This window comes from Suncus etruscus, chromosome 18 (assembly GCF_024139225.1).
Source record: "Suncus etruscus isolate mSunEtr1 chromosome 18, mSunEtr1.pri.cur, whole genome shotgun sequence".
Taxonomy (NCBI): domain Eukaryota; kingdom Metazoa; phylum Chordata; class Mammalia; order Eulipotyphla; family Soricidae; genus Suncus; species Suncus etruscus.
The window spans coordinates 42030468-42056882 of record NC_064865.1 but is presented as its reverse complement, the minus strand read 5'-3'; the positions used below and the strand labels follow the sequence as shown (position 1 = coordinate 42056882).

Genomic DNA, 26415 nt, shown 5'->3' with positions numbered 1-26415 from the left:
TAGCAGTTGATTTCTCGGTCCTTCCAAGAAATGGGGAAATATGAATAAACTCAAGGGATATTTAGAAACTATTTCAACAGAACATACTTAAGAGGTGATTTGAACATAAGGAACAAACAAATTGCTGATAATTCTTGGACCCTGTCACAGCCATTATGAAGGTAAAAGTACTATTTATCATTATTAAGACATTGGAGAGGGAATGTTTTCATTTGTGAAGAAGAAATGATTTTAAAATTTTATGTCCAAAGTACCTATATGATAGTTGTATATATCTGTTCTGTAGCTAGAAGAATTAATCATACTAGAGATGACGCATGGGAATTGTCTCCATCCAGGTAACATTAGAGTACATGGGAATAAGTGAATACTCCAGGGAAGAAGATTGTTGAAAGAAGGCATTTCCTAAAATTTCAAAGAAATCTGAAACTAAAAATAAATTTATTTTATTTTATTTACAGCTATAGTCCCCCAAACCATACTCAGTGGTCCTGGAGGCCATTTCTAGAAATATTGACCAACTGAGTCCAATATCTCAGTGCTAAGGCCTGAGGATATGGTTCTGCTTAGCCCTGATTAGACTAGCTTGGTGGTTATTGGACACTAACTACTAGGTCCATACATAGAACTGCTCAGGGGGTGATGTGGGTAATTGAATAGAGGTATGACCTCCTGTGTAATCTACCCAGCACCTTAAAATTTATTTTATATTGTGATAACATTTGTTTATAAGAATGTAAATGTTTTAGGCTCCTATATTGCCAAAATATGTATGTTTTGTTGTTTTGTTTGTTTGGTTTTGGTTTTGGGGCCACACCCTGCAGTACTCAGGGGTTATTCCTGGCTCTGAGCTTAGAAATTGTTCCTGCCAGGTTCAGGGGACCACATGGGAATCTGGGGATCGAACCTGGGTCCATCCCGGTTTGGCTACATGCAAGGCAAATGTTCTACAGTTGTGTTATCACTCTGGCCCCAATATTGCCAAAATATGTCAACAACAAAGGGCCAATATTTCAGTGATTGGAAGAAATGAGGTGAAATAAGGGGATAGAAATGCTTTCACATGGTGACTTTATCTCCAGAGGAACAGAGTGTTTTTGCTAAAATCTGAGTCATAACTCTACTCCTGAATTTTTTGTACACTTGGGAAAAATATTTAATTTTTATATAATTATGACCCAAAGCACTTGTAATTCCCTGAGGCATTTATAAAAATGAGAGCCAATTCTTTTTATGAGATTAAATATACTTCTTAAAGTGTGAGAAATTGATAAAATAAAGAATAGATATTCATTAATTTCATATAATGTTATCAAGAATTTTATCCCTATTTACAAATGTTTTCTAAAGAAATGATTGATATATTTGCATAATAGATAGAACACATTAAATGCATAGTGTTATTTAATGATTCTCTTTACTTGAATTACCTGGCTTACAAAATCTTGAAGAATTTAAAAGATTTTATGAGGGAGGGGGCCGGGCGGTGGCGCTAAAGGTAAGGTGCCTGCCTTGCCTGCGCCAGCCTTGGACGGACCGCGGTTCGATCCCCCGGTGTCCCATATGGTCCCCCAAGCCAGGAGCAACTTCTGAGCACATAGCCAGGAGTAACCCCTGAGCGTTACTGGGTGTGGCCCAAAAACCAAAAAAAAAAAAAAAAAGATTTTATGAGGGAAAGACCAATTTGTTCAACTTAGTGATTTTTTTTTTTTTTGGTTTTTGGGCCACACCCGGTGGTGCTCAGGGGTTACTCCTGGCTGTCTGCTCAGAAATAGCTCCTGGCAGGCACAGGGGACCATATGGGACACCGGAATTCGAATCAATCACCTTTGGTCCTGGATTGGCTGCTTGCAAGGCAAATGCCACTGTGCTATCTTTCCAGCTTAGTGATTTTTTTTAATAAATCCTTGCTTGAAATTAAAATTTTAACACTTTTTATTACAAAGAAAAATTATTTACTTATACCTTTCTCATTTAACTTATAAAAAACACAATGATGAATTAATTTATCTTGATTTCTCAATGTTTTCCAAACTTAAAAACATATGTTATATTCAAAGAAGGAATTTGTCAGAAATAAATTTAAGATGATCATTTGAGATTTGAGATAGATTACAGAGGGAAGGCAGGGGAGGTTTGTTTTGCACATGACTAACATGGGTTCAATCCCTGACACAGCATAATGTCCACCAATCCCTACCAGGAGTAATCCTTGAGCACAGAGCAGAACAAGGAGTAAGTTATGTGTACTACCAAGTGTGATCCCCCAAGCAACAATAATGTACATTTCTTTAGGTTAAATTGTTCCAAACTTCAGCCATATTTTGAATCTCCTTTCTTATTGAACTTAACAAAGTTGATAAAAAAATTTATTATAATTTAGGTAATGTGGACACAATAGTGTTTAAGTTTATAGTACTTATTAGAGAAGTTGATATGATACATTTGGTAGTTACAAGTTTATAGCACTTATAAAGAAGTTTATCATAGTACTTCTTATAAATATAATAGTTTAAGAACAAATTAGTTTGACAGAGGTCCTCAAACTTTTTAAACAGGGGGCCAGTTCACTGTTCCTCAGACTGTTGGAGGGCCAGAGTATAGTTTTAAAAAAAAAAAGACTATGAACAAATTCCTATACACATTACACATATCTTTTTTGAAGCAAAAAAAAAAATGGAGGGGTAACAAATACAATATTTAAAATGAAGAACAAGTAAAGTTAAATAAATAAACTCATCAGTATTTCAGTGGAAACTATGGGCCTGCTTTTGGTAGCCTGTAGTTTGAGGATCCCTGCCTGAGACTGAGAGGAAGAGTTAGAGACAAAGAGGAGTAGAGTCAGAGAGTGGAGTCTATAAACCACACATGGTCATGCAGGCTCACGATGAGTTGTCTGATAAGCAGAATGGGCAGCGATGGCAAAAACACCCTGGAGGTCAGATAAATGTCCTTGGTAGGTCACTTGTGCCCCACAGATATAGGTTGAGGACCCCTGGTTTAAGATAAAGATTTGTTTTTGTTTTTGTCTTTGGTTTTTGGGTTACACCTGCAGCGCTCAGGGGTTACTCCCAGCACTATGCTCAGAAATCACTCCTGGCAGGCTTGGGAGACCATACATATGGGATGCAGAGAATCAAACCAGGGTCCGTCTGGGGTTGGCTACGTGTAAAGCAAACACTCTACCGCTGTGCTATCGCTCCAGCCACATGGTTTTAGAGATTTTATAGTACTTAATAGCTCATAGTTTTATTAGATTACAAAGTTATTTCATACCAATATTAAGTGTCCATGACACTCTCCACCATCCTTATATCGCATATGTTTTGATCTTCCATCCAACCTGTCTTATTGTGAATTGGCAATTATGATTTTGGTATACAATGATTTCATTAAACTATCATCAATGAGTTCTAGACTCTCTATGTTTTTTGTTACTTCAAACCCACCTCATCACACCATGCTCCCTTTTTCCAACCTGACATGCCCAAGGTTTACTCTCAATTGACAGTATACATATGCTTGATATGTTTATCTGTGTACCACATATGAATAAAATTATCTGGCACTTGTCGTTATGCCTGTAGCTTATTTTACTCAACGTGATATCTTCCCGTTCTATCCAAGTGGCCATGAGTTGCATGGTTTTATTTATTTCTTGTAAATACATAGTAATGGATAAAGAAGTCATAGTATACATACGCATGAATAAAGAATTTTTTCAAAGGCTCATGTTTCTTCTTTTATTCTACAAGTTAGATACATAAGGTTCCAACAATAGTTGCATTAAATATGAGTTGGCAATAGGGCATGATGTATGCATTAATTTTTATTTTTTTTAAGTTTTATTGGAGTTAGTCTGCTTTTTTATATATAATTTTTATTTTAATTATAGTGGCTTACATATCATTCACAGTAATATTCCAGGTACATATTTACATTGAATCAGGGGAATTCCCACCACCAAATTGTACTCCCACAACCGCTCCCATTCTGCCTCCCATATCCTCCACTCTCCCCGCCAGGGTCTACTAGAATGCATGGTCCTTTCTGTGTCTAGTTTATTACTTAGTGGTCTTATAGCTGTTTGGTCTTGGTGCCTCCATTACTGCCCCCTCTAATTGGGAGATGGGACTATAAAGTTCAAGTTACGTGGTTTTGTTTGAGGAAGAGAAAGGTAATATAATGGAGTAAAAATCGACTACGCCGACTATGAGCAGAGTCATTCTAGAGGCTCTCATTCTGGGTTTGAGGGACTAAGGGGAAAAGAAGAAGGTGAAACACCACAACAGTTCAAAAAGAGGAATCAAATAAGATATCCATTGAGCAGTGCAGCAATAAAAATATGCACCAGATAGTTGCCATGGTCTTGAGATAGGAAATATGACAAGGCTCAAAGAGGAAGAAGAGAAAAGAAGAAAGAAAAAGTAAATATATAATTTAAAAAATGGACAACTGAGACACCGTCCAAAGAAGCAGCCCGCGCGAGCAGTTTGGCTCTGCCCCAGGGGACTTCCTTCCATGCTGCTCAGGTAGGGAGACCCCGCCCAAACACGCTGCTTGCGTGAGTAGCCTGGCCCCGCCCCCGGCGACTTGCTGAAGCTCCCCCCAGCTAGGGAGACACCGTCCAAAGACGCAGCCCGCGCGAATATAGCTTAACACAACTTATAGGTATAGCCAGTTCAGGCCTAACACCAAAATTTCTTAAATAATCAAGAACCCATAAAATTGGGGAAAAAAAAGGTGGGCATTCAGAGACCTCTGTGCCCCACAGTCTGCGTGCTTCTCCCTAAAGTGAGTGCAGTGCCCAGAGGCCACTCCACCTGGGGCATAGGGATCCCCGCATCCACGACCCCCCCGCACCAGTGCCCAGAAAGAGTGCATTCCCCTGGGACCATTCCACGTGGGTGTATTCCAAAGCATACCAATAGACGCAAAGAAATATGGGTAAATCAAAGAGAATCCTAACATCTGAAAATACAGAGACAGACCCTATCAAGTTTCCAAGTCCGCCAAAACGCACAGATCCATGGGAAGGTGACCTAAAAGCAGCAATGAGGAAGGAAATGCAAGAATTAATAAAACAAATGAAAGAAACCTTAGCTACCGAGTATAAGAAATCTATGGATGAACGAATCAGCCAAATTGAAGAAGAAATGTTAAAGAACATGAGAGAGTCCATACAAAAAGAAATGAAGGAATTAAAAGACAAAGTAACAAGCCTTACAAGCAGAAACACAGAGTTGGAGAGACACATTGAAGAACTCGAAGGAAAACTGCAAACAAAAAATGATCAAGAAACCAACAAAGAAATAAAAGGCAAAGCACTGGAAGGAAAAGTCCAGTATCTAATGAACAAGGACAAAAGAAACAATCTAAGAATTGTGGGTATACCAGAAGGGGAGGAAATAGGGAAAGGGGAAGAACAGGTAGTCAGAGAGATAATAGCAGAGAACTTCCCCTCCCTCTGGAAAGAAACCTCAATGCCAATCCAGGAAGTGAAAAGAGTCCCTAATAAAATAGACCCTAATAAAACAACTCCAAGACATATAGTAATCCAAATGGCAAAAAATAAAGAGAAAGAGGAACTCCTTAAAGCAATAAGAGAGAAAAATAATCTCAAGTACAAAGGTAGGGACATAAGAATCAAACCAGATCTCCCATTCGAAATAATTCAAGCAAGACGACAGTGGAATGACATATTTAAACGACTGAAAGAAAGAAACTTCCAACCTAGGGTCCAATACCCAGCAAAATTATCATTCATATGGGAGGATAGACTAAAAACATTCTCAAACAAGAACGAGCTTGAACTATTTGTGCAAACTAAACCAATCCTAAATGACCTGCTCAGAGATGAATTACACAATCCAAAACCCCAATTGTAACAAAAACCACCCTACACAACACAACTGCACAACAGTCATCTCTCTCAATAATCTCCCTAAATGTTAATGGACTAAACTCCCCAATTAAAAGACACATAGTAGAGAACTGGATTAGGAAAAATAAACCAGACTTCTGCTGTCTGCAAGAAACACACCTACAACTACAGGATAAGCACAGGCTTAGAATAAAAGGATGGAAAGTAATTATTCAGGCCAATGGAAAACAAAAAAGAGCAGGGACAGCCATTCTCATATCAGACCAAATTGCATTCAACATCAAGAAAGTGATCAGAGACAAAGAGGGCCACTACTTACTGATCAGGGGAACATTAGATCAAGAAACACTAACCCTGGTCAATATCTATGCACCTAATGTAGAGTCAGCAACATATGTGAGGCAACTGCTCGTAAACCTGGAGAAACACATGAAGGGAAATGTGATAGTAGTAGGGGACCTCAATACTCCACTATCACCACTGGACAGATCCACCAAACAGAAAAATAGCAAAGAAATAAGAGCTCTAAATGAAAAATTAGAAGATTTGGGGCTAATAGACTTATATAGAGCCCTACATCCCCAGAAAGCAGAATACACATTCTTCTCAAGTCCACATGGAACCTTCTCCAGAATAGACCATGTCTTAGGATACAAAGCCAACCTATATAAGACCACAAAGGTAAGGATCATTAGAAGTACCCTTTCAGATCACTATGCAACAGAACTCAAAATTGACGTCAAGAAGAAGCAATGGAGAAAAACTAATACCTGGAGATTAAACAACATGCTGCTCAACAACAGCTGGATCAAAGAACAACTCAAGGAAGAAATAAAAAGATTCCTTGAGACAAATGACAATGAAGAGACAACATGTCAAAATCTGTGGGACACAGCAAAAGCAGTAATTAGGGGGGAAACTCATAGCAATACAGGCCTATGTCAAGAAGCAGGAAAATAACAAAACCAACAGCTTAAAAGATCACCTCAAAGAATTGGAACAACAGCAACAGAGAAATCCAACCACAACCAGACGGCAAGAAATAATAAAAACCAGAGCAGAAATAAACAACATCGAAACCAAGAAAACAATACAAAAAATCAATGAGACCAGAAGTTGGTTTTTTTGAAAAAATAAACAAGATAGACAAACCGCTGGCAAAACTCACCAAAAAAAAGAGGGAAAACACCCAAATCAATAGGATCACTAATGAAAGGGGAGAGATTACAACAGAACCCCAAGAAATACAACATATCATGAGATCATATTATGAACAACTATACTCCACCAGGCTAGAGAACCCGGAAGAAATCGACAGATTCTTGGAAAAAAACCCTCTTCCAAGACTGGAAACGGAAGATCTAGAAAGCCTAAACAGACCAATCACCTCAGAGGAAATTGAAGATGTAATTAAAAAACTCCCTAAGAACAAAAGCCCAGGTCCAGATGGATTTACAGGTGAATTCTATCAAGCTTTCCAAGAAGACTTACTACCACTTCTCCATAGGCTCTTCCAAACCAAACCAAAAAACAGGAATCCTCCCTAACTCCTTCTATGAGGCAAATATCACACTCGTTCCCAAAGATGGCAAAGACATCACCAAGAAAGAAAACTACAGACCAATCTCACTAATGAACATAGATGCAAAGATACTCAACAAAATCTTAGCAAACCGAATCCAGCACTTTATAAAAAAGATAATACATCATGACCAGGTGGGATTTATACCAGGAATGCAAGGTTGGTTCAACATACGCAAATCAATCAACATTATATATCACATCAACAACAAGAAAGATAAAAACCACATGATCGTATCAATCGATGCAGAGAAGGCATTTGACAAAATCCAACACCCTTTCATGTTAAAGACACTCAGTAAAATAGGCTTAGAAGGAACTTTCCTCAAGATAGTTACAGCTATCTATGAAAAGCCAACAGCCAACATTATACTTAATGGTGAGAAACTAGAAGCATTCCCACTAAGGTCAGGAACTAGGCAAGGCTGTCCACTCTCTCCACTCCTATTCAATATAACCTTAGAAGTCCTAGCAATAGCAATCCGACAAGAGAAGGGAATCAAAGGAATCCAAATTGGGAAAGAGGAAAACAAACTATCTCTATTTGCAGACGATATGATGATTTACATTGAAAACCCTAAACAGTCCACAGTAAAACTCCTAGAAACAATTAACCAATACAGCAAAGTGGCTGGATACAAAGTCAACACACAAAGGACAGTAGCGTTTCTATATACAAATCACGAAGTCGAGGAGAGAGATTAAAAATACAATTCCATTTAAAATAGTATCAAAAAATATCAGGTACCTAGGAATCAACCTTACAAGGGAAGTGAAAGACCTATACCAGGAAAACTTCAAAACACTTCAGAAAGAAATTGAAGAAGATCTAAAGAAATGGAAGAACATCCCATGCTCATGGATAGGTAGAATTAACATAGTCAAAATGACTATCCTACCCAAACTTCTATATAGAGTTAATGCAATCCCTATCCAAATCCAGACACCATTCTTTAAAGAAATAGAACAATCAATCACAAAATTCATCTGGAACCACAAAAGACCCAGGATAGCCAAACAAATACTGAAAAACAAGAAGCTGGGTGGCATCTCCTTACCTAACTTGAAACTATACTATAAAGCCATAGTAATCAAAACAGCATGGTACTGGAACAGAGACAGGACCTCAGACCAGTGGGTCAGAACAGAATTCCCTGACATAAACCCCCAGATATACAGCCAACTAATATTCGATAAAAGAGGCAAGAACCTGAAATGGAACAAAGAAAGTCTATTCAACAAATGGTGTTGGTACAACTGGAAAACCACATGTACAAAAGTGAAGATCAACCCATACCTCACCCCTTATACAAAAGTCAACTCAAGGGGCCGGAGAGATAGCATGGAGGTAAGGCGTTTGCCTCTCATGCAGGAGGTCATCGGTTCGAATCCCGGCGTCCCATATATGGTCCTCCCGTGCCTGCCAGGAGCAATTTCTGAGCCTGGAGCCAGGAATAACCCCTGAGCACTGCCGGGTGTGACCCAAAAACCACAAAAAAAAAAAAAAAAAAAAAAAAAAGTCAACTCAAAATGGATCAAAGACCTTGAAATCAGACCCGAATCTATAAAGTTTATTGAGAATAAAATAGGCAGAACACTCGAAGACCTATATATCAAAAAGGTCTTCGAGAATGGAGCACCATTGGCAAGAACTTTACCAACAAACATAAACAAATGGGACTACATCAAACTAAAAAGCTTCTGCATGGCGAAAGAAACCCTACTTAACGCAAGAAGACAGTTAACAGAATGGGAAAAAATCTTTTCACTCGACATATCAGATAAAGGGCTGATATCTAGAACATACAAAGCACTCAGAAAGCTGAGCCCCCCAAAACCAAATAAAGCCATAAAAAATGGGGAGATGAAATGAATAGACACTTCTCTGAGGAAGACAAAAGGATGGCCAACAAACACATGAAAACATGTTCACCTTCACTCATCATCAGAGAGATCCAAATCAAGACAACAATGAGATACCACCTGACACCAGTGAGGATGGCTCACATTAAAAATAATGGGAACAATCTCTGTTGGCGGGGATGCGGTATGAAAGGAACTCTCATACACTGCTGGTGGGAATGCCCCCTTGTCCAACACCTATGGAGAACAGTCTGGAGAGTACTCAAAGAACTCAGAATTGAGCTGCCATTTGACCCAGCAATTGCTCTCCTAGGTATATACCCCCAAGTGGGAAGGACATTCATTCCAAAATATATGTGCACCCCACTATTTATCACAGCACTCAGTGTAATAGCCAAGTCTTGGAACCAACCTCGATGTCCAACAACAGATGAATGGATCATTAAGATGTGGTATATATACACAATGGAATATTACATGGCAGTCAGAAATGATACAATCACAGACTTTGCAGCAACATGGATGGACCTAGATCATATTATATTAAACAAAGTAAGTCAGAAGACAAAAGAGAAACACAGAATGGTAGCACTATTCTGAAGCACCCAGAACACACAACTTATACACAACTGATACTCAACAATCAAATAACACGGTTTAACAGGGTAGAAACTCTAAACACTGCAATAGTCAACATATACTCAGGAGCAGTCCCCAAAGTACTTGAGAAAGGAACAACGCAAACTCTTGACTACACATTATTCCACAAAGAAAGCAGCAACACCAAAAACTGCACCGTAGAGAGAACAGGTATGTAATCAACCTTCCACGACAAAGGCCCACAACAATCACTTAGAGATAGTATTCAGGAACACAGGTAAAGAACACCATGGAAAATCACTGTCTGCAATGGAATCATCCCATAACACTACATTTTATTGTCTTTATCTTATAATATTTAAAATAACCTCTCAGCTTTTATATCCACAGGCATCCTTGAATACAAATGGCGGATAAACTAAGATGGCAGCACGGGATACCACATGAGATACCATACCTAGCTTGCAATATGAGATGGCCCCGAGAAAACTCTTTAACATACATTTTATCTCTAGGTTACACCTTCTTTTAGGAACTGAAGCACGTGACCAGCCAGACCACCAAAGCAGTAACCGAGACGTACAGACTTAAACTACACGCTCTATTCTGTGAACAAATTCAGGCAAACTAGCATTCCCCTGCTATTCTCTCCTCTCTTCTCACTACTTTCTTTTTTTATTTTCTATCTTCTTTTTTTTTTCTTCTCTTCTTTTTTTTCTTTTTCTCTCTCTTTTCTACTCTTCTCTTTACTTTTTTCCTTTTATCTTCTCCCTTTCCTTCTAAAGTATTTGCTCTTTTCTCCCTTCCTACCCCTTCCATATACTTTCCCCTTTTCCCTCTCTGGAAATCCAACTATCCCTCCACCACTCAATCCCATACAGACCTCCCGCCATATTAAAACTCTCCACCCTCAGTCCTTAATCTATTAGGCATCAAGATTGACCTCCTACCCCAACGAACCATTACCCAGCACCCAGTCAAGAGGACACCCAGTCAAACCCACACCTCGTCTCCTGCAAGAAAAGGCAGCCAACTCCCCTGCGGATCCATGCTGCGAGGCCCTCCCCAACAACTCCCCCTAACGTGGACTGTTACCTGAAACCGGACTTAGGTCTAAAAGTATCCTCAATGCAAGAACCCTTCCAGGACCTCCCTGCCACAAATCTTTTGCCACTCTGAAGAAGATCTGGGGATGGGATGGAAAGATGCCTGGGGACCCACACACCACAAGAAAAACCCAAAAGACAATGGGAAAACCTGTATTTCCAACATAAGCATAAGAACTGTATCACACCACCTCTTTACCCGCTTTTCCTCAAATGTAAGATAGTCATATGCATCACTTTGGCCCTTTAAATACTTTGCTACCTCATTTAAAAAAAAAATCCGGCCTACATATACATATGTAAGCACATACATTTTTGATACCTATTTTTTTTTTATTTATTATTTTTTCATCTTTTTTTTTGGGTATGTAACCTGTTTCTGTTTTCCCCTTTTGACCACCCCCAAATGCACCAACAATATAAGGTAGCACCATTTCCCCCTGCAAAGGCACACTAAAATAAAGGGGGATTCTTACATAAATATATATATATATATATCAAAAAAAAGAGAGCTCTTATCTATTAGAGATAGGAACTCATAGTTGTTTACAATAGAGGGATATCTCCTACCTTGAAAATATGTCATGTGGAATTAACTTAGACCTCAGGTGTTTAGATACCATCAATCCAGCCTTGAACCCTGGATCCCAGACACAGGAACGGCACAGTCCTTCACAACTGCTACAGGAAACAAATCCCACCCGGGACAGCCGCAATACTGCGAGGCCACCAACAAATGCCAGCTCTAATATGACATCCTGACAACGAAGAAAATGGGAACAACTTGACCTAAGTGAAGGTTATCCTACCTTTCTAGCTAACGACAAGACAAAATCAGAAGACTTGTCACCCTTTGGAAGGCCCAAAAGCCAAGATTTCGAGTTACAGATGACTGCTGCTAGAACCATGACCAGACTGTATACAGCTTGGGACCAATAAAAAAGCCCTAACCTAGGGTTTGAACTACGATCTGCACAATGAACATGATCCCCAGCTTCAAAGGTCTGGCAGAGACCATTGTAATGGAATGGGGCTTCTGGAAGCACAAAGAAAGACACTGTCCTAGGTGCCATCCTAGCTTCAGTGCAAAGACCAAGATCACCAACCACAGAAGATGAATTAAAATGACAATGATGGAACAGAACTTCTAGAACCACAAAGACTGACTTCATCATAACTCCCACCGCAGGATCTGTGCAGATACTGAGATCCCTAGTCACAGAGGCCTGATAGTATCACCCAGGACAGAGCAGAGGTCTTACAAACACCACAAAAGCACCACCAGGAGAGTAAGTGATCCTGAACAGAGTCTATAGTTGATCCCATGACAATACACTCCAAGGGCGGAGAAACCCCATATCTCTTAGGCCAAGTGAACTCCTTTTCGAATGACCCCAATATTTACTGTTCCTGGGCAGGAGGGGAAAAAAAAAAGCACAAATCATTATTTTTTTATATATATTATTTTATTTTCATTTATTATTATTATTTTTATTTACCCATCTATTTTTGGTCAATTTCTCTGTTTGGGTGTGATAATTGAAGTTGTCCCCAGTTATACTTATTCTTTCTCTTCCTTTCTGTTCTTCCTTTGTATGCTATGCCATGTTTCCTATATCAAGACCATGACATTTATTTGTTTGTTTGTTTGCTTGTTTTGTTTTGTGTTTATTTTTGTGGGTTTTTATTTTTTATTTTGTTTTTTTTGTTTGTTTTGTTTTGTTTTGTTTTGTTTTTGGTGCTTGTGCTTATTGTTGGAGCCTTCACGGGATATTTGACACTTCTTTTTGTACTGGTGGAATGTTTCACCTTTTTTCTCTCCTTCATTTCTCAAACCGATGTTGAAAACCTCTGGAAGAATTCCACTTATTTTCGGCGTATTAGACTTTTACCCCAGTTTATTACTTTTCTCTCCTTTAAACAAAACCACGTAACTTGAACTAGCTAGTCCTGCCCCCCCAATTAGAGGGGGAAACAAGGGAGACACCAGGACCAAAGAGGTGCAAGACTACTATGCAGTAGGCTAGATACAGAGGAGACCACACATCCTAGCTACCCTGTGGGTGAGGGAAGAGGATATGGGTGGTAGGACAAAAACGGAGGTGTAGGGAGTACAATTTGGTGATGGGAATTCCCCCTGATTTTATGTAAATATGTACCTAAAATATCATTGTCAACAATATGTAAGCCACTATGATCAAAAATAAATAAAAAAAAATGTTAAAAAAAAATGGACAACTACTTCAATATCTACCCCAAAACAAAGAAATCGACAAAAACTAGATAAAAATAATAAAAATAAAATAAAATTTTTAAAAAAAGGATTATTTAGTGTTTTTTGTCTCCCCCCCCACCCCCCACCGCATAGGCACAGTAAATATTGGGGTCATCCGAAACGGGAATCCCCTTGGCCTAACAGATACAGGGTTTCTCTACCCTTGGAATATATTGTCATGGGATTATCTATAGACTCCTTTCACATTCATTTACTCTCCCCTTGGTGTTTTTGTGCCATATGGAAGACTTCTGCTCTGATCTGGATGATAAAAACAGACCTCTAAATCTAGAGGTCTCCGTCTGTGCACAGGTCAAGGAGTGGAACTTATGATGAAGACTTTCTTTGTGATTTTAGAAGTTCTGTTTCCTCGATGTCATTTTAATCTGTCTTTTGTGGTTAGTGATCTTGGCCCTTGCGCTGAAACTCGGATGAAGTCTGGAATATCGTCTTTTGTTATGTTTCCAGAAGACCCATTCACCCATTCAGTTGCAATTGCCTCAGTCAGGACTCTGGAATGGGGCTGAAACTCGGATGGAGTCTGGGATATCGTCTTTTGTTATGTTTCCAGAAGACCCATTCAGTTGCAATTGCCTCAGTCAGGACTCTGGAATTGGAGGTCATGATTGTTATGCAGGACATAGACCAAACCCTAGACTAGGGCTTTCTTGTTAGTCCCAGAATACATACTGCCCGGTCATGGTTCTATCAGCCTGTCATCTGTAGATCACGTTCTAGGCTTTTGCACAGTCCATACCATAGAGTGGTAAGTCTTCTGATTTTGTTTTATCATTAGTTGGTAAGGTAGTATAACCTGTTCTTATGTCCATTTGTTCCCAATTTCCTCGTTGTCAGGATATCATATTAGAACTGGCACATGTTGGAGATCGAGTAGTATTCAGGATGTCCCAGATGGACTTTGGTTCCTGTAGCTGTTGTGAAGAACTGTGTTGGTTCTATGTCTGGGGTTCAGGATTCAAGTCTGGACGGTGGGTGTATAATCTTCTGGAGTCTAAGATGGATCCACATGATATATTTTCAATATATATTTATATATATATACAATATATTTATTGTAAATAAATATGAGTTCTTATCCCTAGTAGATAAGAGCTTGTTTATATATATGGGATTTCCCCTTTTTTAGTGTTCTTATGCAGAACTCAGAAACTCAGTTCCCACAATAGTTCTCATTATGGACCAAATGTGGTTTTCAAAAGAACCAAAAACAGTTTTTCCACACCAATGCAACAGCAATTTTTTAAATATTTATAATTTAATAATTATTTAATGATTAATTTATTATTTATATAAGTATCATTTGTAATTTATAAGTAATACTCAAATGTTTCATTATTTAGATCCATTTTTCCACTGGGATTCTCTGACTTATAATGGATAATTTATATCCTCATGTCCCAAGAATAGAGACTGTTTTTTGGGTCAAATAGAAAATCATACATTTCTACATTTAACTTTTATTCTTTTTTGACATGAAAATTTTTATTGGAAAACAGTATACATTTGTTTGGAAGCAATTAATATTGATATGATTCTACATATAAGAGAACTCTTAATATAATATAGTCATATACTGGATAAACATAACTGATTATAATTGAAAGATGATTTATTGGGGTAGGGAACCAGTAAATGTACATACCTAATTTGAATTGAATTAAAATTTCTTTTAATAAGGTATTAGAAAGAAGGATGCTCTTTTTCTTTCAAAATTTCTTTAAAGAAAATGCATCAGAGAGTTGATATAGTTGATCATAATACATTTGTTTCCAGAAAAGTGAAAACAGTTATTGATTAAAATAAAAAGAAAAAAATAAAATTGAAGAGAAGAAAGTTAAAAAATAAAAAGTGCAATGTAACTAACCAATTAAGCACACACCCTGTTTTAACACGCAGAGCACATACCTCCTTTCCCCAAAACCTTACCCTGTCTACCCTAAACACAGACCCACACACCCTGTTGTAATCCCTTCTCACATCCTACTCAATTGGCTGGCACTGAGTTCACATCTTACTCTCCACTTTACTGTCTTCTAATATAAATGTCCCTTTCCTAAATAAGTAAATATCCTAAAATAAACAGAGTTACTTTCCTGAAATGGCTGGTGGTTGTTTCTTTGTAAGTGTTCTACTCTCCTGAAATCTGACTTCACCAGTGACTTCTACATCCGGGGACTCTGACATCATCTGTGACTTCTACATCTTGGAATCTGACATTAATGGCTTCACTTACACCACAGAAGCAAGCCCATTTGTGAAAATTATTATATCTCCAAAACAGTCATTAATACAATGTCAGAATGTTTAATAAGCTGATATTAGCTGTCTGTTCAGTTAAATCAGTGTGTTTCTATAGGGATGACAGCATCAAACAAATGTCCAGAAACATTGTCCAGAAATTCAAAGGACTATTACTGATACTATGAATTTTAGGGGTGTGTACTTAATGCTAGGCCTCCTGTAATAAGGAAGATACAAGGGAAGGATGCAGCATTCACTCCAAAAAGCCCTGGTGGCATCAGCCCCAAAACTAACATACCTTATATTTTGTCAGATTGCTGTCCCAGAAGAGAATCATAGAGGGTCAGTGATGAAACAAACCATCAGGAAAAATGATGATTCTGAGTGATGGAGGCCACAGGCCTGTCTTGGACAGAGCGGTGGCTTGGCCCCTCCTCAACGATGCTTTTTTTTAACTTAACTTTTTCTTTCTGTGGTTTCTCACTTACTTATACCTTAATTTGAGCAAACATGGAGCCAATAGAGAAAATTGGACATTAAGTTTACAAAGATTAATACCATTCATATTAAAGATTTATTTCAACAAGAGAAATTTACTGCCTATCTCCATCCACACACACATGCACTCTTGTTCTAGGAAAACTCTCCCATATAGTGGAGCAAAACTCCTTCCAAGTGTTTTCTAGATATCCTTTCTAGTTCTTTTAAATAATAATAATATCTACTATCTTAGACAGTTCAGTCTATTATAATTGGCATAAACATTAATACATTGGAAGCCCAAGGTCAGGATGATAGTAGGTTTGCTTCTTAGAAAGATGTTTTTTCCTCTCTTACAGGCAGCCATTTCCTCCCTGTGTCCTCATATGGCTTTTCTTGGCTTGTGTGCCTGACAATTCTTGCATCTCTTCCTTTTCTTGTTTAGATACATGTGACATTATGAAAGTGTTCTCTCATAACTTCTTTTAAAATTGAATTCTGAGCCATTACAGACAACCATGACTAGCTCAACAAAGGCTCGCCTCCATATCCCAGGCTCTCTACTAGCTCATTTAAACTTCCAGATCAACATTCACACCTCATGCCCATAAATCCACCCAATGCAGCTTGTACCCTGAACCAGAGCCAATTAAGCTCTATTCATCACATCTCACATTGAACACATACCTCCTGTCACTAGGTGAAGTACAGCAGGGTAAGAAAAGAGCAATTACCAGCCCAATAACTTAAAATCTCCTACTGTAATTGTAATTATTCCTTTCAGAGCATAGAAAAATACAATGGGGGAAGCCATATAGAATCCCCTCAAGTTCAACAAGTGAAAATAATAACAGCAAAAGCTCTACCAGTACTGACTATCTCTGTAAACACTCACAGGATGACTTTAGTGATTTTATGTTGATAAACTATCAACATCAAGGAAACTATGGTAGAGAAAGTCAGTAAATCACTGGAAAGTTATGAGAGAATACACAATAAACTACAATCAGAAATGACAGAAATGAAGACCATGGTAGAAGATAAAAAAATCTCATTAGAATATCTGAGCAGCAATATAATAACTGAAGAAAAGTTAAATAATCAGTACGAGGAAATTCAGAAAATCTCTGGAAATCAAAAGAAGATGGGGGAAAGTATAGCACACCAGAAAAATATGAGAATATAGGGTGATGTGAAGTGTATTTTGGAATGACCAATTCTTCCCTAAAGAACAAAAATAAAATTTGTTGAAATACTAGATAAAGAAATGATAGATAAGAATCTTCCATAGTTGAGGAGCACTGTCACCATATATAAGAGGCTATGTATCTGCTTAGAAGGCTAATGGTTATCAGTAAAAACAAACATATAGAAAAACTGCAAAACACATTGTAGTCATTATTAAAAAATAATACAAAGTAGAATATTTAATGCAGCAAGAGCAAAGAGCGATTCTATATACAAAGCCTATACAAGAGTGTTTGTTAAATGTGACTCTATAAGCCAGAAAATATATAGATTTAAGAAAAACTCAATGAAATAAGCTCATCAAAAATAATATTTTATCAATCACATTCAAAGGAACCATGTGGATATTCATGAATAGAAAATAATTTAGGGAATTCATAGCCTTGAAACTAATTTTGCAAGAAGCATTAAAGATGTTTCTATAAAAGACAAGATACATTATATAGTACTTTATTGCTAACAATGACTTTCCATCCTTATAATAGCAAATTGCATGATTTTATTATGTCGTATAGCTGAGTAGTATTCCACTGTATATATGTACCACAGTTTCTTTATCAAGTCATCCATTTTTGGGCATAGTTTCCATACTTTGGCTATTGCAGTATTGTATTGGAAATAGAAGCGTAAATGTCTTTTCTAAGTACACAAAACTAAGATAAAAATGGTTTCAAGATCTCAGTACCAGATCTGAATCTATAAATTATATTGAGTAAAACATAAATAGAACACTATGATATTTAAGCTAAATGTATCTTTAAGGATTAAACATATTGACCAAGTAAGAAGTAGCAAAAGTAAGCAAATGGAATTACGTAAAACTAAAAAGCTTCTGAACATCAAAGCAAACAATGACTGGGAAAGAAAGATTTTTTTTCTCTCAGACTGGGACAAAACATTTTTCCCACCACTCATCTCTTGAATGGTTAATGTAAAGATATTATGTATATATATGCGGTACTAATATATATACATATAGCACTGATATAGATAGAAATTTTCAAGAAAGGAAAATTAACTACATAAAAAACGGGGGTAAAGAGATGGACAGAAGCTGTTTAAGAAGAGATCAAATGGTTTAAAGAAAATCGCTCCGCATTTAATGATATGCTGAAACTAGAGAATGCTCCACATCAGCCTGACATCGATGAAAGAAACGCACAGAATCCAGAGTCTTTAAATGTAAGAGTCTGATACCAACAATAGCTAAAGTGTGAAAAAGTTTCACCGGGACCTTGAGAATGACTGGAGTTGGATAGACTGGTATGCCTGGAACCCAGAGTCTGTCTTATGCCAATAAACTTCTGGGGTGAGGCCTTTTTGTAATCAGGTCAAGGATATTTTTTTTTTCATTTTCTCCATTTTTCTGGACCTATGCAAACATTGGCGATTGCCACTATCACACCTTTACTATATTTTTTACTTTTATCCTTTAAGGAAAAAAAATACAACTTACTGAACTTAAAAACAAATTACTGTAGTAGAATGCCTGTCTCGAATACAGGCAGGGGATGGGAAGGGGGGAGGGAGTAATGTTGCACTGGTGAAGGGGGGTGTTCTGGTTATGACTGTAACCCAAATATGATCATGTTACTTAAATAAAAAATATATATATAAAAAGAAAATGAAAATATATGCTGATCATCAGGAGAATGTAAATAAAAACAATAACTACATATACCTCATACCAGAGACACCAACATGCACCGAAAAGAACAAAACAAACAGTGCAAATATGGATGTAGGGAAAAAGAGTCTTTTTTCACTTCTGATTGGAATATTAACTAGTCCAGTATTTGAGGAAAATCAAATGAATCCTTCTCAAAAACTTGGAATTGAGTTTTCATATAGTTTTTCAATTTCACTTTGGCATTTATCCCAAGTGACCCAAAACATTATTCAGGTGATTTCTTTGTATCTGTAGAGATTTTTATGTTACTTATCAATGCAAATACTTAAGCATAATCTTATAGTATTTTTTTTCAAACATAAACTCAACATTCCCTTTTTAGGATAAAATACATTTTCATACTTTTATAGGTATCTTTATAGATTCCTTACAATTTTAAATTCTCTTCTCAATCTTATTAAATTTATAAGGCTTGTCTATTTTATATAGCATTTAATGCATATTAGCATAGATTTTTTTATGTTATTAAACTTTAAAATTTATATCCCCATAAAACAAGAAAGAGCTGTAGAATTTCTTAATCTAATCACCGTGAATTGCAAAGTTAACATGGCAACAATGTTCCAACACCAATCCCTTCACCAATATTCACTTCCCTCGACCAATGATCCCAAATTTCCTTTTTTACTACATAGTCTGTTTCTATAGCAGGCATTTCCCCCTTCTTTTTAGTTTTTCTTTTAAGTACTATAGTTTATAATATTGTTGCTGATAGGGTATGATGCTTATCACTTTCAGCATCCTGTCCTCCATCAGATGACCAATTCCTCACACCATTGTCATAATGGTCCCTTCCCTGACTATCTTCATTCAGTATCTCCCCAGTAGAAATCTTAGTACTGAAGGCCAATTGTCATGCTCTTTGTTTCTATTGCTTTTGGGCATATTTTATTTTCCAGCTATGCTTCTTTTTATCCTTCATATAAAGGAGATCATTTTGTTTGTTCCTTTCCTTCTGACTAAATTTACTCAGCACGATACTCTGTCTAGATTGTCCCTCAGATGGTTGGAGGGCCAGACTATAGTTGGAAAAATATTAATAAATAATAATGATCCGTGGACCATAGTTTGAGGACCCCTGCTCAAGACTAAGAGGAGTTGAGAGACAAATAAGGAGGGGATCAGAGAGTGCATTGCATATCCCACACATGCTCGATGAGGGACCAGGATGAGTCAGCTGCTAAGCAGAACAGGCAGCAGCACAAAAACACCCAATAGACTGGATAAATGTCCTTGATGAGCTATAGTTTGAGGACCCCATCTTTTCTTATGGCTGAGTATTCCATTATGTATATATACCATTGTATCTTTATCCATCAACTGTCCTTGGTCACTTAGGTTGTTTCTAGATTTTGGCTATTTTAAATAATGCTGTAGTGATTGTAGAAGTGCAGATATTTTTCTGCATTGTGTCTTGAGAGCCTGTGATATAGTCTAAGAAGTGAAGATTCTGGCTAATATGGAATGAAGCTCTTCTTTTATTGTGAGGACTGACCAAACTGTTTTCTAAAATGTCTGGACCAACCAACATTCCTACCAGCACTGAATGAGTTTGTAAATCTTGTTGCCTCAATTAATTGAACAAAAGCAGAAAACCAAATTATTCCAATGTCACTAAACACCAAATATTATTACATTTGAGGCTTATGACTGCAACATCTGCTTTAGAAAGGCAATAAACATTCAATAAATGGCATGTATCATAGGTCACACAGTTTAATACCTATTTTTAAATCTCTTGAGGCTTACACAATTATTCTCTCTTATATAAGTTAAAATTCAGATATTTTTTTTTATTTTTGGGTCACACCCTGTGATGCTCAGGGATCACTCCTGGCTATGCCCTCAGAAATCACTCCTGGCTCAGGGGATCATATGGGACACCGGGGATCAAACCAAAATCGGTCCTGGATCGTCTGCATGCAAGGCAAATGCCCTACCACTGTGCTATCACTTCGGCCCCTGAATTCAGATAATTTTAAAAAGTCTATCCAGACTTATACAAATAAAAAGTAATATTATACACATAGTTCTTTTCAGTACATATTTGTTCTTTTTTGTCTTTTGCTTCCTCTCTGATATATGAATTTATCGTACTATCCAGCATTGTATTGTCATTTTATTTATTCTATCAAGAATAATATTTTTAATTTACCCAGCCTTTCTTAAATGTCTTGACCTTTTCTTAATTCTAGTCTCTCTTTTCTCCACATTTTTCAAGTATTCATTGTCTGAATCTACAACTCCAAGGAAGTTATAAAATAAATCTTAGTGGGAATAATCTGTGTCCTATTATAAATATTACATTTCTTTTCTTTGTCCCCAAATTCACAATACAGACCAGGCAAAGGGCCTGTGTTGAAGTGTATATGGGGTGCATTTACTGTATTTCCTCTTTCTATATAGTCAGTGTAAAGAACACAGCCTGTGGTAAGAATTGGGAGGCTTTATCTTTTCTTTTCTTTTCTTTTTATATATATATCCTTCACCAGTGCAACATTCCCATGACCTATATCCCAAGTGTCCTTTCTTCCCACCACATTACATTTCTTAAAACAGTTGGGGTATACCTAATGTTGCTAAAGGCTTTATCCTGACTATGCTCAATAATAAATCTTCGCATTGCTTAAGGGTTCATATTTAGTTCCAGGAATTGAATATGTGATTGGCCAAGTGCAAGGGGAGTACCGTACCTCCTACACACTCTCCCGATCTTACTATGCTTCTTCTATTTTTCCTAAACTGTGATTTATAAAGCTGTTCATAATATAGTCATTTCAGAAATTAAAGGTTTAAATTCTAATCCCTTCACTGGTGTGATCTGGCGTCCCTTCATCACCAACCACCATAGCCTGCCTTCATGCAAGCACAAACAAATGTACTTCATGTTGCTTGTTACAACACCAAGACAAATGGAATGTCTAAAATTTAGATTAACGTGGGTCAATTTTAAATGTTTGCTAATATCTCTCCAGTGTCAGTGTCTAAGGTTTTAACTGGGCTGAAGTTGGTGCAAGTTGAGATTTTGTGTTAATGTTTAGGCTTACTGAGCTTGCTAGATTTCTATATAAGTTTCCCATGAGATTTCTATGATACTACTGGGCTGACACTACTATAAAATATTAAGGTGTTAGGTGACATGGATCTACATGGTCTAGGATTTATATATCTGAAAAAAAATGGTAACTTGGAAGTTTGGCATGGCTATGTCATGGAGCAGGGTCACTTCTGTAAGAAAGTGTCACAGGGTTCTCAAACTTGCAGCCGGCGGGCCGCAAACGGCCCTCCGTACAACATTTTGTGGCCCTGCTCTAGAGGAATCTTTTTTTGTTTTGTTTTGTGTTAGTTGTTTGGGTCACACCCCTCAATGTTCAAGGCTTACTACTGACTTTGCACTCAAAGATCACCCCGACTTTGCCTCCTGCGGCCCGCAGGTAAATTGAGTTTGAGACCCCTGGCTGGTGTGGCATTGGGCTGTTGTTATACAGAAAGGAGGATCTGCCATCACCTCTTTCTGAGAATGCCACAGAGAAACTTAGCATATTTTTTCTCTTTAAGAGGCACCTGACCAGAAGACACACATAGTGTTTAGATGCCCTCCTCCCCTATAACCAGATTTCAGCTCCAGGCATCATTCGCTCCATAAGATGGACTTTTGGGGTGCAAAAGCGAGACTTATAGTTCAAAATATATGGTATTCATAAAGCCCTAAATAGAAAGGTAAAGTTTTGAACTAAGTGTTTACAAATTGAAACCAATTTTCTTCAACTTACTGTCTATCTCAATCTTACTTGATGAAAATAAAATTGATAAAATAAAATTGATAAAAATAGTAAAATAAAATTCATAATTTGTGGCATATGTTTACAAACTACAGAAAACTATTTTTATAAATTCTGATAGGAATTCTGAAATGAATGTGTTATATTCTGTGAATTATTCCAACAAAGTCAATTTTAAAATATATGTAATAATATACTTAAAATGGGGAGTCAAACAAGCAAGTAAAAAAATTGCTTTTTTGTAGCCACGCTGGGTCTAATACCTAACATCACATAATTTTCCCATATCTCTCCAAGTGTAATCTCTGAGCACTGACTTAGGAGTGAATACTAAACACAATTAGCCCTAAAATAAGATGTAATATACTTAGATTTCAGTTCCAAAATTTACTCCAGAAGATTTCATCTCAGTGTCCTTTAGGTGCCAGAGGGATAGTACAGAGGGAAGGAAGGACATTTGCCTTACAAGCATCCAATTCTATTTTGATTTCCAGCATCTTATATTGTCCTCAAAGCACTGGTATGAATAATTCCTAAATACAGAAGCCAAAAATAAGTCTTGAGCATTTCTGGGTGTGACCTAAAGACCAAAAAAAAAAGGGAAAAAAAAAGAGGAATGTTCCCTAAGCAAAAATATATTCTGTGTTTATCCTGGAAGGAAACGTGTTTTGAAATCTATAGGAAAAGTACAATCAGTAAAGGACCACTCCCTTAAAAAGAAATGAATAAAAACAATCTAAGAATTGGGAGTTTCGTTGCCAATAATGCAAAAAATTTCCCTCCGAGTTAATGTGACACTTGTCTGCATCTCCTATCTGGAGTACATTGTCTGAAAATTCAATCTGGCTATTCTGTTTTGAAGGAACAGGAAACTCTTCCACAGTATGCCCTATAGGATGTCTTGATAACATCAGCAAGCAGCTAATTGAGCACACACCCTCTAGTCACATACACACACAAGATGAAAAAAATGTAATGAAAGCTGGAATTCTTTCTGTTTTCATTATATATTGGGCATGCATGATTGCATATACAAGCAGCCGAGGAATAATAAAGATAACTTTCCTGACAAGTGAGTGGATACATGATAGGGAGAAAGTCATCCTGCAGGCAGGATGAACCTGACTACAAGGGACCTTAAGGATTTGCAAAACTCATGGCCAAAGTGATAATAGGGCAGGTAGGTGCTCAACTCAATCTCTGGCACATATAGTACTCAGAATTCTACTAGGAGTGATCCCTGAGCACAGAGCCAAGAGGAATCCCTGAGAACATCCAGGTGTGGAAAAAAAAGTAAAATGTCATACATTCACCAGGTCAGCCCTGTGCTTTCTCAGCATGTTTCTTCAACGGTTGTATCCCTGGGCCATTAAGAACCTAGAAAAAAGAGAGTTTATCTAGAAATCTCTATAGGTTATAAACAAATAAACATAAATTCTGAATGAAATAAAGCTATTCTTAGCTTTATATAAGGGAATATATTCTATATATTTATTTAAGCAAAATATCTACATTCTTTGAACTGAAGCACAAATCCTAATAAAACCTGCCTTGTATTGATCATGTCTCTCTGGCTTGTAGGCAATGATGTATTTTATTTGCAAGCACTGTTATCTTTAATAGTGAAAGTCCTATTAAGAGTAAAAATTATATATTTAATAATGAAAGTAAAGAAAGTAATAGTGAAAATACATAATGAAGTACAAAATGGGCTAAGCGCTCAGCCCTAGAACTTGAAGAATATACATAGATAAATAGCTGAGAATCTTGATCACAAAGTATTGCCAAAATTTTTTATAAAGTACTAATGCATACTTAAGTTGTATTTGTACACATTTTCTATCACTGTTGCAATAGACTGCCATAGATTTGGCAGGAAAATAATAAGTAAATAATAAGCATAATTTTTTACAGTTCGAGAGTTAATAAGTCTAACATCGAGGTTGTGGCTGGATAGGCCCTCTTCCCATTTCCTCTTTTTCTGGTATTCATCAGCAAGTATTAATATTCATCTCATAATCTGAATACTTAATCCATGCTTTTGTTTTTATATAGCTATCCCCACTGTGTATATGTGTCCAAGTATGGACACGTGAGTAAGGTTACCATATTCATCCCCAAATCTGATGGCTTTCACTTACACTTCTGCTTTTACATGGCCATTCCATTTGTGTATATATGTCCTAATATTACCGTATTTTCCGGCGTATAAGAGGACTTTTGAAACAAACAAAAAAAAAAACAAAGTCAACCGAAAACCAGGGGTCGTCTTAGACGCCGAGTATATCCCGAAAAATGTTTCAATATGCCGCTAAACGAAAATTGTCTGAATATTGCCACAAAACGAATTTTCCAACTCGATCCTGCACCAATCACTGCCAGGCTGCTCGGACCGTCTCTCTAACTCAGCCAATCCAAGCAAGCTTTTTTGCATGCAAATTAGACAGTGTTCTGTACCCGAATCTACACTGTAAAAAGCCTGCTCAGATTGGCCAGAGTCAGAGAGGAAGTCTATTACAGAATAACCTTTGGACCTTTGCTTGTCGTGATTGGCTCACTGTGGAAGATACAGTTGCAGCACAGGAACATTCTGTCTTATACAGCAAATAGAGGCCTAAACCTATGTTTTAACTGTAAAATTAGGGGGTCGTCTTATACGCCCACTCATCTTATAAGCTGGAAAATATGGTACTTGTGTAATAATAGTAATTAATAATTATACTTGTGAATTAAACTTGACCTTCTCTGAACTTGACATATATGCAAAGATCTTGTTTCCAAATAAGGTCACAATCACGAGTTCTAAGGAACTTTAGTACATATTCTTTGGAAGAGATACAGATCAGTTTTAAGTATATATTTAAGTGACAGGCTTGTTGAAAACACTGTAGCAATCTATATAACTTCCTTGGTTGATGCACAATGATGCAAATAGAGGCACCTGGCCCACAGAAACAACCAAACTAGTGTATATGTGTGTGTCAGGACCATGGACAGTAGCTCAAATTCCTACCACCACCTCCCCCATCTCATTCCAATGTTAGTTATGCCTATGACTCTGGAAATGAAAACTTTCTCTTAAACAAGGCTTGCTAGAGGACAATTAGATTGCTCATAACACTATTTCTAAATGTGTATAATTGAAATGACCTGATCACAATCTTTTCTGGGTGAAGTAAAAGAATAGTTTAGAAGTTTGCTGCTTCATAAAAGTTGCTGTTACCTCTTTTTTAATCTAGGAGTTTACTATCATCGTAGATTCTGAAACAAAAACATCCTGCATGGCAAATAATACAGTAGAAAAAAATTATTTACTCTTCACATGAAACTCAAAACTCGCTTGTTCTGAAATAATCGGTAAAATTGTTGTAAGTAAATTTATTTTATTAACATTTATTTTTATTTTATAGGATGAATTGGACTAAAGGAACATTTATATAAAGATAAATGGGTTAAAATTAATTTAGGTAAACCATATGTTATAAACCTACCATGAGAGATTGGAGAGTAAAATAGAAAAAGGAGTTTAATAAATCTTCTGTGGCTTTTAGAATTTTTAAAATGGAAAAAAATAGAATTTATGACTAAGAAATTATATAATTAGATTTGTATTTTGTTTAGATAATATATTAGTTATATGAAGA

At 37.0% G+C, this 26415-nt stretch overlaps 1 non-coding gene across 1 annotated transcript; it reads right to left on the bottom strand.

Moving 5' to 3' along the window:
- Positions 1 to 21303: 21303 nt before the first annotated feature.
- On the bottom strand, positions 21304 to 21436 carry LOC125996920 (small nucleolar RNA SNORA51). Its single transcript, XR_007491579.1, has one exon. It is a non-coding gene; the product is annotated as a small nucleolar RNA SNORA51 (small nucleolar RNA).
- Between the last annotated feature and the right edge of the window lie 4979 nt (positions 21437 to 26415).